The following is a 15,617-nucleotide window of genomic DNA, read 5'->3' on the forward strand; positions in this document are numbered from 1 at the left end:
GGCTGAAATTGCAGATGGGGAGGGCTGTCGCAAGACTCTGGTTTGCCACCAAGAATCCTTTTTTGCTAAACTGCCAACGTTCAAAGCTGACAAACTAATGGATTTCTAGTCTACCAGCCCAACACTACTCCTCAGGCCACTGTCCCAGCCAGAGTTGGAGAAAGTTTGAGTTAAAAATACAAAACTATAAAATCCACATTAGATTACATGACAACATAGGACCCAGTGCAGTCTGTATATTCTGATTATTAATCAGTCTTGCTGTTTCGACTTCTGGCAGATATTATTTGACTTGTGCTGTTTTGATAATTTATGACGATCCCTAAGCAGCCCAGATCACACTGAGCATGTGCACAGTCTTGGTCTTGCAAAGATGTTAAACAAAGTTACAAGATGGTGACCCCCTGTGGCCAACTTTGAAAGCATAAATCATTTGTTTGATTAGGCTTGTGGCGCAGTAAGTTCATGTTTATGTTTAGTCTACAAAATACAGCATCTCTAGCATTATTCTATTTTAGACTTTACTTCCCCTTTCATAGCTCTATATACACACGTATACTATTAAATACATAGAAATAACCGTCAGAGAATTTCAAATTCAGGCGAGTTTTTAAACATTTTCCTAAACTCCCATAAATTCAGAATTCGACCAATTGAAATTTATTAATAAAACCGAATTTTTAAAACTCAGATGAATTGAATAGACCCAAAAGCTTCAATCATATTCGAATCGTATTTAAATTTTTTTTTAAAAAAACTCGAATCAAATGTGAATAACTCCCTAGTTGAATGACAGTTTTGACCATAAAAAAAAAATTTGAAAATTTGAATTTATAATTTTTAATTCGACCATTGATTAAGTATTGGTTTAAACACTGCCATCACTGAAAACTCAGAAAATGGAGAATTTTAGAAATTTATTTACAAAAAAAACCCACCAAAATACCAAAAATAAAAGCAAGCATTAGCAGAGGGAGCAGATTGGAGGGAAGAGCAATGCATAGGGTAAGGGATGGACAAGAAGTCATTTTATTAGATGCACTCAGGGGGCAGACCTGTTTAAGCAAACTCATTAATTCAGCCAAATGATTAAAGGGCAGCTAAAACCAGCACAGAGAGAAAAAAATAAAAAATAATGGCCCTGCTTAATGCTCTTCATTACAAAGATTAAATCACAAAGTTACTGCTTCGCTTATTTGTGTCCTATGAAAAATGTCTATTTTCTTTTAGTCTGCTTTTGCCGAGTTCAAGCTAATTAGCTAATTACGCTCCGCTTTGAGTAATGATGGTATCCTAATGACTTCTCAAACAAACAGCTTCTGAAGTAACGGGTGGATTTGTACCGAGCGGAACAACAACAACTTTGTGTTGAGTAATGTCTCAAATGCACACGTAACTCACTCGTTAATCGGTGAAAGATTCTGAAACGTGTTCGGATCAGTCATGTGGTGCCTGGATATGTCACTGTGTATGAAAAGTGTGACATGCCCTATTAATTACGGTCTGTTGAAATGCATTTTGTGATGTCACAGGGCATAAGTCTCCTAATGCTGATGTCATACTTCTCTATCCCCAGTTTTACATAATTCCACGCCTGTATTTTTATTTCAGGATGGACAAATCTGAGGCCCTGCTGCTTCCAACAAGGGTAAAATACATGTACATCATAATGTATCAGACTTCCTGTTTTCAGCTTAAACCTCCAGGGCTTGGGCTTGAGCATGCTCAGTTTGCTCCTCTCTCACTCTTCCCTTCCCTGCTGTAATCTGAGCCCAGAGCTAGGAGTGAGCAGGGAGAGACTCAAGCAGGAAGTGATGTCACACCAAGCTAATATGGCAGCTGCTATGCTAAACAAACAGAGAGAGCTTCTAGAGCTGTTTACTCAGGTATGGTAAAGAATAAACATAGTGTTATAGCTTGAACTATTGTGGCTTATCTATTGGCAATAATCTGCTTTGGTGGCTTTCCTTCTCCTTTAAAATAAACTTGTAACCCCAGTACCTCCATAGCAGGTATGTGTGTTAGATATCTGAGGATATCAGATTTTGATAAATAAACCCCATGAGTGTTGCTTTGTGGCAACGCCAGCTTAAGCGGACCAGAAAGTGCGACGCAACTTAATTGTGTAACAGTGGGAAACTCTCTGTGGACACATCACTTTAGGGGGCTTATTTGTAAAAGAAAAAAAAAATAAGGAAGAACTTCTCGGCTTTTACAAAAAAAAAATTCCTGTGGCAAAAACACTATTAGGGCTCTTACACACGGGCGGTTTTTCCTGCGCTCTCCTGCGTTGCGCATGTAAGCGCCAAACGCAGGTGGGACGCAGCATGTTGCATTTCACCTGCATTCAGCAGTTACATGCGTCTGTGTTGCGTCTGAATTGAGTGCGTCTACTCCTGTGCTCCCCTGCGGCTCAACAGAAGAAAGCGCAATGCAGCGGACCGCAGGAAAAACCGCCCGAGTGCAATCTATCAAAGGTTGAATTTCGAGTTCAGAATTTTCGAATGGGAGTTTATTTAAAGGGATACTGTCAAGGGAAAAAAAAAAATTTCAAAATGAATCAGTCAATTGTGCTGCTCCAGCAGAATTCTGCACTGAAATCCATTTCTCAAAAGAGCAAACAGATTTTTTATATTCAATTTAGAAATCTGACATGGGGCTGGACATATTGTCAATTTCCCAGCTGCTGATGTCATACTTCTCTATCCCCAGTTTTACATAATTCCACGCCTGTATTTTTATTTCAGGATGGACAAATCTGAGGCCCTGCTGCTTCCAACAAGGGTAAAATACATGTAAATCATAATGTATCAGACTTCCTGTTTTCAGCTTAAACCTCCAGGGCTTGGGCTTGAGCATGCTCAGTTTGCTCCTCTCTCACTCTTCCCTTCCCTGCTGTAATCTGAGCCCAGAGCTAGGAGTGAGCAGGGAGAGACTCAAGCAGGAAGTGATGTCACACCAAGCTAATATGGCAGCTGCTATGCTAAACAAACAGAGAGAGCTTCTAGAGCTGTTTACTCAGGTATGGTAAAGAATAAACATAGTGTTATAGCTTGAACTATTGTGGCTAATCTATTGGCAATAATCTGCTTTGGTGGCTTTCCTTCTCCTTTAAAATAAACTTGTAACCCCAGTACCTCCATAGCAGGTATGTGTGTTAGATATCTGAGGAGCGAGGTCCCCAGTGGAGGCCCTTAGGTAACTCAATGGCTCATTGCAGCTCCTGCTCACTAACATTACACTTCATTTGAACTAGATGAATGGTAGGAGGCAGCCATGGGTAGACTGGTAAATGAGCTCAGAGATGTTCTGGCAGGCTATATATGCAACACCGACGGGCTAAGCATCTAATGCAGCAGTGACTTTAACTGCCCGGAAAGAAATTAAAGGGGAACTTTATCCCTTTTTCTAATAGTATTTCAGAAATAATGGATTTCTTCAGTTGCTAGATTGTAGCCTTTGAATTTGTTTCATTTTCCTCCCTCTCCTCTGTAAACTAGGTTGCCAGTCTTACAAACTGTTACAGTCGGATACATTTCTCAGCAGAGTGGAAAATAATGTGGGTTGATGAACTGCTACAGAGGTAACTGAGAGGGGGAAAAAAAACATTTTTTAAATTTACAAACAAAAAAAACCGTATCAGTTGAAATATTCATTAGCTGTCATGCAAATGTTAAATATGTTAGATTTCCCTTTAAGACATACAAGGGGTTATTTATTAAATTCCAAATGCCAAAAAACGATACTATAAAATATGAATTTTTAGTAATTTATTATAAACCCGAGGATGGAAAAAGTCCGTTATCTCAAAACTGCCGAGGTTGTATATAAGTCTATAGGTGGCCATAGACGCACAGATAATATCGTACAAAACCAATTCTCGTATGATATTCAGTGCGAGTATGGTGGCAAAAGAGGCGACCGATATCGGCAGAAGACTTGAATATCGGTCGGCTCGTCGTTTTCCAAGAAAGATTTCCAAGAATCGTTACGTCTATGGCCACCTTATTGGAGATGGTGGTCTGCGCTGGCATTAGCCCAAAAATCTAACAATTTGGGCAAAAAATCCTAAAAATTTTGTCTTTTCAGGGATGAAGAAACAATTGGGAAGAAGCAATTTTAAAAGAGTTGTACGATTCGGGTTTTCGCTTGATTTGATCAAGTTTTCCCCCGATCTGATTAAATCATGCATTTTATAATAAAAGAGGTCAAATCTTGGATTCTAGGTTGGTCTGACTTTTTTATTTTAAAACATCAGATAAATTCAGATTTTGATAAATAAACCCCATGAGTGTTGCTTTGTGGTAACGCCAGCTTAAGCGGACCAGAAAGTGCGACGCAACTTAATTGTGTAACAGTGGGAAACTCTCTGTGGACACATCACTTTAGGGGGCTTATTTGTAAAAGAAAAAAAAAATAAGGAAGAACTTCTCGGCTTTTACAAAAAAAAAATTCCTGTGGCAAAAACACTATTAGGGCTCTTACACACGGGCGGTTTTTCCTGCGCTCTCCTGCGTTGCGCATGTAAGCGCCAAACGCAGGTGGGACGCAGCATGTTGCATTTCACCTGCATTCAGCAGTTACATGCGTCTGTGTTGCGTCTGAATTGAGTGCGTCTACTCCTGTGCTCCCCTGCGGCTCAACAGAAGAAAGCGCAATGCAGCGGACCGCAGGAAAAACCGCCCGAGTGCAATCTATCAAAGGTTGAATTTCGAGTTCAGAATTTTCGAATGGGAGTTTATTTAAAGGGATACTGTCATGGGAAAAAAAAAAATTTCAAAATGAATCAGTCAATTGTGCTGCTCCAGCAGAATTCTGCACTGAAATCCATTTCTCAAAAGAGCAAACAGATTTTTTATATTCAATTTAGAAATCTGACATGGGGCTGGACATATTGTCAATTTCCCAGCTGCCCCAAGTCATGTGACTTGTGCTCTGATAAACTTCAATCACTCTTTGCTGCTGTACTTCAAGTCAAGGTGGGCATATCAGAGAGAGATCCACTCGTTTGGCGATGTTGCCTTGAGGTGGGCAATATCGGGCTGATCCAATTGTGGTTCCTAGGGCCAAAAGATCGGATCCTAACGAACGGGAACCGGCGGTCGGATTGCGGGACCGCATCAACGAACAGGTGCAGCTTGGAGGCAAGTTTTAGTTATATAAAATTGTTGCTCCCCAACTCCTTTTTCTTCTGAATGTTGCTCACAGGTTAAAAAGGTTGGGGATGGGGAAGTTCCAAAGGTGCACTCTGTTTACTCTGTATAGACCCAGGTGGCAGCTAGCGTATAACTTGACATTTGCACAAGGAATAGAGACGGGGCTCACGGGTTCATTTTAGATGCAAGCAAAAAAGTATTTATTCCACTCAACGTTTCGATCCCACACGGGGATCTTCATCAGGAGATTACAAACAACAAACCAGAGACCCATAACCACCCCAGAATATATTCTTAATTTCTGGGGTGGTTATGGCATACTTCCCAACTTCTGGAAAGAGGGACAAAAATATTTGCCGGAGCATCGTGAAATTTTTTTGACCGCGCCCCTTTATGCAGCTATACCCCCCTAATTACCATGCCCATTTTACAAAATGAAAGTTTGAACACATTTCTGTAGTTTTTATGTTTTATTACATTTTTACTAATGAAGGTGAATTGCCCTTTAAGCTGTGAGTCTAACTTATCCCAAGGGACAAAACTGTTACAAATGTACCTTAAATATCTATTCTGGGCTTTCTGCCAAAATCAATTAAGTTAGAAACATTGTATCTTTTTCTGGTTGTTCAGTGCTGAGAAATTGGGACTTTCCAGTACAAACACAGGACTGCGGGTTGAGCTGTCAAAAGAGGGACTGTCCCGCTCAAAAGAGGACAGTTGGGAGGTATGGTATGGTTATGGTTATGGTTCTGTTTGTAATCTTCCAACGAAGCTTCCCGTGAGGGATCGAAACGTTGAGTGGAATAAATACTATTTTGCTTGCATCTAAAATGATCCCGTGAGTGTCGCTATTCCTTGTGCAATTATATATATATAATATATATATATATATATATATATATATAATCACACACACACGCGGAATAATTAATATATTACTAAGCACAGAAGTCTTTATTATGCTATAATGTTACATTGAGAAATAGCATGTTTGTGCAAGATCCATGATGATTTTTGGAATAAACTAGCGGGACCCTTCCTATAAGCATTTGAGTTTCTGGCACAAACATGAATAAAATGATTATTATGGTTGCATTAAGCAATAGCATTAAAAAAAAAAGTCTTGTTAAAGTGCCAATAGATAATAGCAGGCGGTGCAATTGAAAAAAAGTCAGAATATATTTTCAATTTGGAAAAAAAAAACCAACATCTGTATTATCAAATACAAGAAAGTGACAGTTTTTTAGGCTAACCGATTCATCAACAGTATTCAATTATGTTGTCCCCATTAATCTGAGCATTTCTGCAAGCATGCATAAAACATATGTGAATAATCACAGTGAAAACAGCAAAATAATGGATCTCTTCACACTGCATTTAAAGGAGAACTAAAACTAACAATATATTTTAGGTTTCTGTACCAGCCAAGTTCAATTAACAGAAAAGCTGTCCCACCAAAGATGCCCCTGTAGCTCCTCATCTTCTTTTCTGTTGATTCACTGCACATTCTCTGGGCTGCTGTCACTTACTGGGCTTAGGGACCCACTCACAATATCCAGGTATGAAAATCCAAATTACAGAAAGATCTGTTATCCAGAAAACCCCATGTCCCAAGCATTCTGGATAACGGATCCCATACCTGTTTATTGATTCTGTGCTCCGGTGGCAAAAGTGCCAGAAAAAGAGCTTTAGCCACCGAACTTTCCTTGTTTTTTCCTTCTCTGGGAAAGCCATACAAACATTTGCACTAAACTCTAACTAGCGGGGGTAGCATCACAATAGCACATTACTTATTAATGCCCATTTGTTACCGCTGTGTCACTATAACGAGGAGACAGAGAAGACAAGAGACGCAGGTGACAGTATCAATAACCATCAATTATCTGCTCCTCTTGAGAAGACACAACAGCTGTAATATACAAATAAACAAGAAGACAGGCCGTCCCCAGCAACACAGAAAAGGGTACTTTTTTTTTTATAGAAAAAAACAGCAGTTTCTCACCTCCAGGGCATTGAACTTAAAAATAAAAATGTAATATTAGCTTCAGCATACTGAAATAAGAACCTTGTTATATACAATCTATTAAAAATTCTGTACCGTTTATGAAATAATCAAGTTTATCGTCACTATCCCTCTCTCAGCATCTGTCTTCATTCAGGAGTTGAGTGTCAGATGAATGATCCAATATATCTTATAGGGGGGCTCCTTTTGCCTAGAAGATGTATTAGAGCTCATTCTATTAAAATCACCAGAAATCCTGTCTCTCTACATGCAGAATTTGTGCAAAAGGCAGTTATTTTGATAGATTTTGTTTGTACTGGAATCAGTTATTTGAGTGAGCTCTAATACATCTGCCAGGAAAGGGAGCCCCCCCCTATAAGATATATTGGATCATTCATCTGACACCCAACTGCCGAATGAAGACAGAATAAAGAAAAACTGATGCTGAGGGAAGGATAGAGAAGATAAACTTGATCATTTCACAAACAATGCTGAATTTTTAATGGATTGTATTGAGAAAGTTTCTTACTTCAGTATGAGGAAGCTTATACAGGTATAGGATCCCTTATCCAGAAAGCTCCGAATTACAGAATGGCTGTCTCCCATAGACTCCATTTTATCAAAATAATCCAAATTTTTAAAAATTATTTCCCTTTTCTCTGTAATAATAAAACAGTAGCTTGTACTTGATCCCAACTAAGATATAATTAATCCTTATTGGTAGCAAAACCAGCCTATTGGGTTTATTTAATGTTTAAATTAATTTCTAGTGGACTTAAGGCATGAAGACCCAAATTACGGAAAGATCCGTTATCCAGAAAACCCCAGGTCCTGAGCATTCTGGATAACAGGTCCCATACCTGTATTAAATTTTAATTTTTGCAATAGTTTCCCTTTAACTCCCAGTATCCCTACAACTGTCAGCAGAATGTATATAGAGCAAATGCCATCTCTGCCCCAGCTTCACACCAGTTCAGTATACATTTGCTTACTCTTGTGCTGCTGTGTGTGAGTGTGTTTCAGGTGTATTAGTTTGAGCAAACATTCACTTACAAACACACAGCTATTTCAGATCATCCCTTTGCACATGAAAATTCCAAGACTGGCTACATCTGCAGATATATGGAGATAACTAAACAGGCAGACGCAAATGCAAGTATCACCCAGCCGGTGGCATAATTACCTCTGATTACCTCTGTCACAACATATATTAATTTATACGTTTAAATGAATTGTTCAGTATAAAAATAAAAACTGGGTAAATAGATAGGCTGTGTTAAATAAAAAATGTTTCTAATATACAGGTAATTAGTTAGGCAAAAATGTAATGTATAAAGGCTGGAGTAACTGGATGTGTAACATAATAGCCAGAACACTACTTCCTGCTTTGCAGCTCTCTTGCTTTCCACTGATTGGTTACCAGGCAGTAACCAATCAGAGACTTGAGGGGGGGGGGCATATGGGTCATAACTGTTGCTTTTGAATCTGAGCTGAATGCTGAGGATCAATTGCAAACTCACTGAACAGTTATGTCCTATGTGGCCCCCCTTAAAGTCGCTGACTAACACAGAGTTAGAGAGCTGAAAAGCAGGAAGTAGTGTTCTGGCTATTATATTACACATCCAGTCACTCCAGCCTTTATACGTTACATTTTTGGCTAACTAACTATATCAGAAACATTTTTTTTATTTCACACAGCCTATTTATTTACCCAGTTTTTATTTTTACACTAAACTGCTCGTTTAAGGAGCTGCCTCCGCCAATCCCATTTTTTTTAAAATTTGGATTTTTTTATTATAATGGAGTCTATGGAAGCCTTTCCGCAATTCTGGATAAAGGGTTTCCAGATAATTTATCCCATACCTGTATTAGCATTTATGTATATTAATGGGAGCTGCCATGTTAGTTGCCTTGCTAAGGCACTCACCATAGCAACAACGGAAGTGATAGGTCTGCTTCTGCATAATAATGTAAGAATGCGATCAGTCCACAAAACAACTTATGCCCAAGTACAAAATAAGATACTCATTATGAAACATATTTTTAATATAAGGAATAATTATCTTTTAATGTATCTGCCCCTCAGGCACTGAGCTTGGACTGTAAGGTCAGAGGCACATGCTGCTATATCGGTAGATTAGTCGCCCAGTGACAAATCGTTTCTTCTTTGGGCGACTTTTCTCCCCAAACTGCCTTCTCGCTGGCTAGAATGTAAATCAAGGGCAGGATGACAGTTGGATCACTTCGGCTTTCCAAAGTCGCCCGAAGTTTCCTTGTGAGGCAACTTCGGGCGACTTTGGAAAATGCAGCATTTCAAGTGCCATCCCGCCAGCGATTTACATTCTAGCCATCAGGAAGGCAGTTAGGGGAGATTAGTCGCCAGATGAAGAAGCGATTTGTCGCTGGGCGACTAATCTCCCGAAATAGCAGCATCTGTCTCTGCCCTAAGGGGGCCAAATTCAGTGTAAATTGTTGTGTATATAGATAACGCACTGTCTTACAACCTGGATATGAAAAAAGCACAATTTCGCGTGAGTAACCATTACACAGCAAGTCAAATGATAGTCACATGACCCAACAGAGCACCCTCCATCTGCACACAGGCCTATGGAAAGAAAGCGCTTTCTTGAAGTTTTAGGTCTAAAACATCTTTCTAACAGGAAGGAAATGATGAAGGTGCAAGGTCTGGAGGAACGTAAACCACTGCCACCACGTTCTCTAATGTTCTCTCTCTGGCACGTGGTTCCGGCAAAGCTGTTTATTACACCAGCACCACATTCAGTGTTATTGTTCTTGGCTGCATCAGGTTCAATGTCATTACGTGGCATCATCAAATATAAATAAATCAATAAAATAAAGTTGCAATGGTACATGGCACTGGCCTCTGGTTTATATACATGTGCGGAAAGAAAGAAAGAAAGAAAGAAAGAAAGAAAGAAAGAAAGAAAGAAAGAAAGAAAGAAAGAAAGAAAGAAAGAAAGAAAGAAAGGAAGAAAGGAAGAAAGGAAGAAAGGAAGAAAGGACTTGGTAAAGTCGTGAAGAAATCTGAATCATTTTTGGATTTGTCACCGAAAACTGCAACTTTTTTGGATTTGACACCCAAAACCACGAAAAACGTATTAAACGAAACCCAGCACGGATCAGGATATCTTCAAAATGTCAACGGGACATCTGCCATTGACTTCTACATGAACTCGGCAGCTCTGAGTTGGAGTACTTTTTTAATTCTGACTTTGAAATTTCGAAAAATTCAATTTTTTTTTTTTTTTGCTACAAAAAAATAATCTTTCCCTTTTAAAGCTCCAACCAGAGAAAAATTGGACTTTAATAAATAACCCCCTAAATATGTGCACACAATACAGGCACTCACACCAATGGCCCTTACACACAGGTCTTCTCAGCGCCACTTTAAAGGGGTGGTTCACCTTTAAGTTAACTTTTAGTATGTTATACAATGGCTAATTCTAAGCAACTTTTCTTTTGGTCTTCATTATTTATTTATTGTAGTTTTTGAATTACTTGCCGTTTTCTTCGGACTCTTTCCAGTTTTCAAAAGGCGGTCACTGACCTCATCTAAAAAACAAATGCTCTTTAATGCTAAAAATGTATTAATATTGCTACTTTCCTATTTATTAAACCTCACATTTTTCTGGTCTAGTTTTTAAAGGGGTTGTTCACTTTTGAGTTAACTTTTAGTATGATGTAGAGAGTGATATTCTGAGATAATTTGCCAACGATTTTCATTTTTTATAATTTGTGGGTTTTGAGTTATTTAGCTTTTTTGTTCTCCATTTTGCAATATCAGCACTCGTCGCTAGGGTCCAAATTTCATTAGCAACCATGCATTGATTTGGAATATGAATAGCACAGGGCCTAAATAGAAAGACGAGTAATACAAAGTAGCAATAACAATAAAGGAGTAGCCTTAAAGAGCATTTGTTTTTAAATGGGGTCAATGACCCCCATTTGAAAGCTGGAAAGAGTCAGAAGAAGGTGGCAAATAATTAAAAAAAACTATGGAAAATAAATAATGAAGATCGATTGAAAATTGATTAGAATTGGTCATCCTATAACCTACTGAAAGTTAACTTAAAGGTGAACTACCCCTTTAAGGGGAAAAATCCGGATTTTTAAAGGAAAAAAGATACCAGCTAAAACCTGTCAAAGTCATGTTGAATTCAATGGCAGACGTCACTTTTTCAATTGGAAGATGATTCTTTCTTTCATGATCTTCATAGGATTCAGACATTTTGACGCTGGGTTTCGAAAATTTGTGGTTTTCGGGCGACAATTCAGAAAAGTGGCAAGATTCAAATTGTTGCACAATTTTGACACGACTTTTCCGGCACATACAATTTTCATTTGGATTTTTTTTTTTTTTAATTAAGCCAAATTGTGGTTTTTATTTTTAAAATAATGAGATAAAAATGAGTATTAACAAATACCCCCCTAAATGTATTTGCACGTGTCATTCCTATTCTCTGCACTATGGAAACAACAATTTGCAACTGGTTTCCATTTTTTATCATTTATGGTTTTTGAGTTATTTAGCTTTTTATTCAACAGCTCTCCAGTTTGCAATGTCAGCGGTCTGGTTGCTAGGATCCAAATTACCCTAGCAACCATGCAAGGTTTTGAAAAAGGGACTGGAATATGAATAGGAGAGAGGCCTGAATAGATTAGTCGAATTTCGAGTTCATGGGAGTTTTTTTTTTAAAACTCCCATAAACTCCCATGAACTATAAATTCGACCAATCTAAATTTATTAAAAATTAGAATTTTTCAAAGTCGGGTCAATAGAATTGACATAAAAACTCGAATTTGAGTTTTTTCTGAGCAAAAAACTTGAATGTCAGGAAGGCTGCAAACAACTCCAAATTAATCCCAGGATATTTTCCTTAGGCTGAAACAGCAATTCGGCAGGTTTTAAGTGGCGAATAGTCGAATTCGCGTTCTTAAAGGGCCAATGTATGATAAGTCTTGAAAACTGAATTTAAAAAATAACCCTAATTGAATTTTAACAATTCCTTAGTCGAATTTGACCGTTTTGGCCATAAAAAAACTAGAAAATTTGAATTTGAAAATTAGAAATTAGAATCAGAAATTCGAATCTTTCGCTTCAACCCTTGATAAATCTTCAGCTTAATGTGTAGCCTTACAGAGCATTTCTTTTTTAGATGGGGGTCAGGCAAACCATTCTAAAACTATAAAAAAAAAAGAAAAAATGAAGGCCAATTGAAAAGTTGCTTAGAATTAGCCATTCTTTAACATACTAGAAGTTAACATAAACCCCATAAACCACCCCTGAAAAACAAACAAATGGGTGGAGGCCCACTTCAAGTATTAACCAAGAGTGTAGTGGATTTGATCTGTGTAGCTTTTTAAAGGAGTTACGTGGCAACTTTATATCCGAGACAATTACAAATGCCAGACATATTATTCCAGTATACGGCAGCCTCAAGGAAACGGTCACAACCCAGACTGCGTAACAATGTTTCATGGTGCGGAGTGTTGGTGTGTAACTTTAGCAATTCATGCAGCCTCCCAGTGTAGATATAAACACAATACAAGTGCATGTGTAGATAAGCAGAGCAGAATATGCACCCTATTACTCACACCCAAGCACAGTCCAACTCAAATACTCACTAACAGTAATGGTAGTTTCTGTATAGTGTGATTCTGTGATATATATCTCACATGTATATCATGATCAAGCAGGGCCCTAAGGTGCAAACACCACATGCAGGGCAACCTACACACTGCCAGCAAAGAGTTAACTACGCAGGTTGAATGGACATAATATTGGCACAATAAGAAGAGTGAATACTGTACATACCCATGTGCTCAAAGAATCACACGGACACTGCTAATCCAAAGCTACAACATGGCACAGGCACACTATTGATGGCACTGTAAATTATCACTCAAGCTGTTGTCACCCCACCAGCACCCAAAGGGCCCTCAGCCACACCAGCACCCAAAGGGCCCTCAGCCACACCAGCACCCAAAGGGCCCTCAGTCTCGCCAGCACCCAAAGGGCCCTCAGTCTCGCCAGCACCCAAATGGACCTCAGCCTCACCAGCACCCAAAGGGCCCTAACCCCCGGCCAGCACCCACAGGGCCCTCAGCCCCACCAGCACCCAAATGGCCTCAGCCCGCCAGCACCCAAAGGGCCCTCAGCCCCCAGCACCCACAGGTCTAACCCAGCCAGCACCCACAGGGCCCTAACCCCCAGCCAGCACCCAAAGGGCCTAACCCCCGCCAGCACCCAAAGGCCCTAACCCCCCGCCAGCACCCAAAGGGCCCTAACCCCCCGCCAGCACCCAAAGGGCCCTAACCCCCCGCCAGCACCCAAAGGGCCCTAACCCCCCGCCAGCACCCAAAGGGCCCTAACCCCCCGCCAGCACCCACAGGGCCCTCAGCCCCACCAGAACCGAAAGGGCCCTAACCCCTCGCCAGCACCCACAGAGCCCTTGGCCCCACACCCACTGAAAGCAGGGGAACAGAGATTTCACCATTAGCACCTAAAGGGGATTCTTTGTTTCAAGGGCAGTCCGGCGCTGAAAAGTAAAGGCACTTGTGCATTGATTGCAACTAAAAGTTACAATACACTTGCATCAACAAAGCACATTATGCCTCCAACACACACTTTGTAATTGTAACTGATCTGCACAATCAGCAGTTTCCTAGGGGAACATGTCAGACTGAAGCAGCAGCTGAGGAGTTTGTTTTCCTTCCTGTGGGTCAGTGTGTACAGAACGTCATTAGCACTCGCCCCCCCTGAATTAACATGTGTGTGACTGGCACAACACTCACCTGGCAGCGTACACAAGGTACCACAAACACACACAGTGGCATAATAATGTACCCACCACGGTGCCCCGCTTGACTAACGCCATAGGCACCAGTTCCACAAGTACTTCAGACTCACACACACACACAATGGACACACAACTTCCCAGGCAGCACCTGCAGCAGAAGCAATCCAAGAACACACAGGTTACACACAGTATCCCCAGCACACCCAGTGCCCGACACACACATTGTGCACAAATGGCCCTGGGCATAGAAAGGGAAGCCACAAAAGCCCAGGTACAGTGTAAAATCAGAAAAACAGACGTACACAATGAAACCACAGCACCCCACACATACACAGTCTATATAAAGTCACACACTGACAAACTGGGAATGTTACTACTACTTCTCTCATCTCACACAATGTAAGAACAGTTACACACAGACACACTTGTACTCACAGTACCAATGACATGTCAGTTACACAAAGTGTACTCACAGCACAAGAGGAACACACAGTGTATATCCACAATACTCAGACACACACAGTGTATATCCACAATACTCAGACACACACAGTGTATATCCACAATACTCAGACACACACAGTGTATATCCACAATACTCAGACACACACAGTGTATATTCACAATACTCAGACACACACAGTGTATATCCACAATACTCAGACACACACAGTGTATATCCACAATACTCAGACACACACAGTGGCCAGGACACAAGTGTAACACACATCAGACAGCCCTATAGGCAATAGTGTGAGGAAGCAGAGAGTAATGACACTGGCAGTAGCAGCAGCAGGAGGAGTATGTAAGTTCCATGAGCAGAACGTGAAGACAAAGTAACATCCCCGGCCGGAAGGAACAAGCCCAGCTGTGCTGCTCACTGACTGTCACATCCTCGGCGGCAGCAGCCCAGTGTCTCCCACTCCCCTACAGTACAGTCACCGACACACACACACACACACATATATATATATATACATATCCGGCTCCCCTCACCCTTCCAGCATTCCCTACGAGCATAAGCCGCTACCTTATGTGTCCGGGCGGCTGTAGGATGGCGGTCCTTGCACAGCAGCAGACAGGAAGCCGAGCTCCGGGCAGAGAGCGGACAGATAGTGGCAGCCAGGCAGAGGCAAGAGGAGGGAGCGGGCGGGGAGGTAAACACTGCGCATGCGCCTAGCGAGCAACGGGGGCGATACGGAGGGGCGGGGGGGACAAACGCAGGCGCCTAAAGCATCAGTAGGGGGGAGGTCACCGTGACCCGCACAGTTCGGGCTCCCCATCCCTATATAGCTCAGTGATACAGACACCCCTGTACTCGGTCACTGTGGTATGTGCCAGTGAGACGCCTTATTATTTACATACCTACTGACTCACTGCTGATTGGCTTCTACTGGACCGCGGAGCTGAGACCTGCTGCTCCTCCTTTTCTCTATACAGAGTCGTACTGGCCATACAAGCGCTAATCTAGATATACATAGATATGTGTGTACATACTGTCTGTACCATATATATATATATATATAGGACTGTACATTTATACCGCTCACAGACAAGTTCTATGACTCACTGCTCCTCATGTGAAGAGACGGTGTGTTACAGTTGTACAGGGTTTCCAGGGGAACATTAGAAGTTATT

The 15,617-nt window shown here is 40.8% G+C and overlaps 1 protein-coding gene across 1 annotated transcript in view; it reads right to left on the minus strand.

Moving 5' to 3' along the window:
• fut8.S (fucosyltransferase 8 (alpha (1,6) fucosyltransferase) S homeolog) overlaps positions 1–15,076 on the minus strand; it is a 130,618-nt gene extending 115,542 nt beyond the window's left edge. Inside the window, 1 exon segment of the mRNA NM_001096957.1 lies at positions 15,010–15,076. The gene's annotated coding sequence lies outside the window, so the exon portion shown is untranslated.
• Between the last annotated feature and the right edge of the window lie 541 nt (positions 15,077–15,617).

This window comes from Xenopus laevis, chromosome 8S (genome assembly GCF_017654675.1).
Source record: "Xenopus laevis strain J_2021 chromosome 8S, Xenopus_laevis_v10.1, whole genome shotgun sequence".
In the NCBI taxonomy this organism is placed as follows: Eukaryota; Metazoa; Chordata; class Amphibia; order Anura; family Pipidae; genus Xenopus; species Xenopus laevis.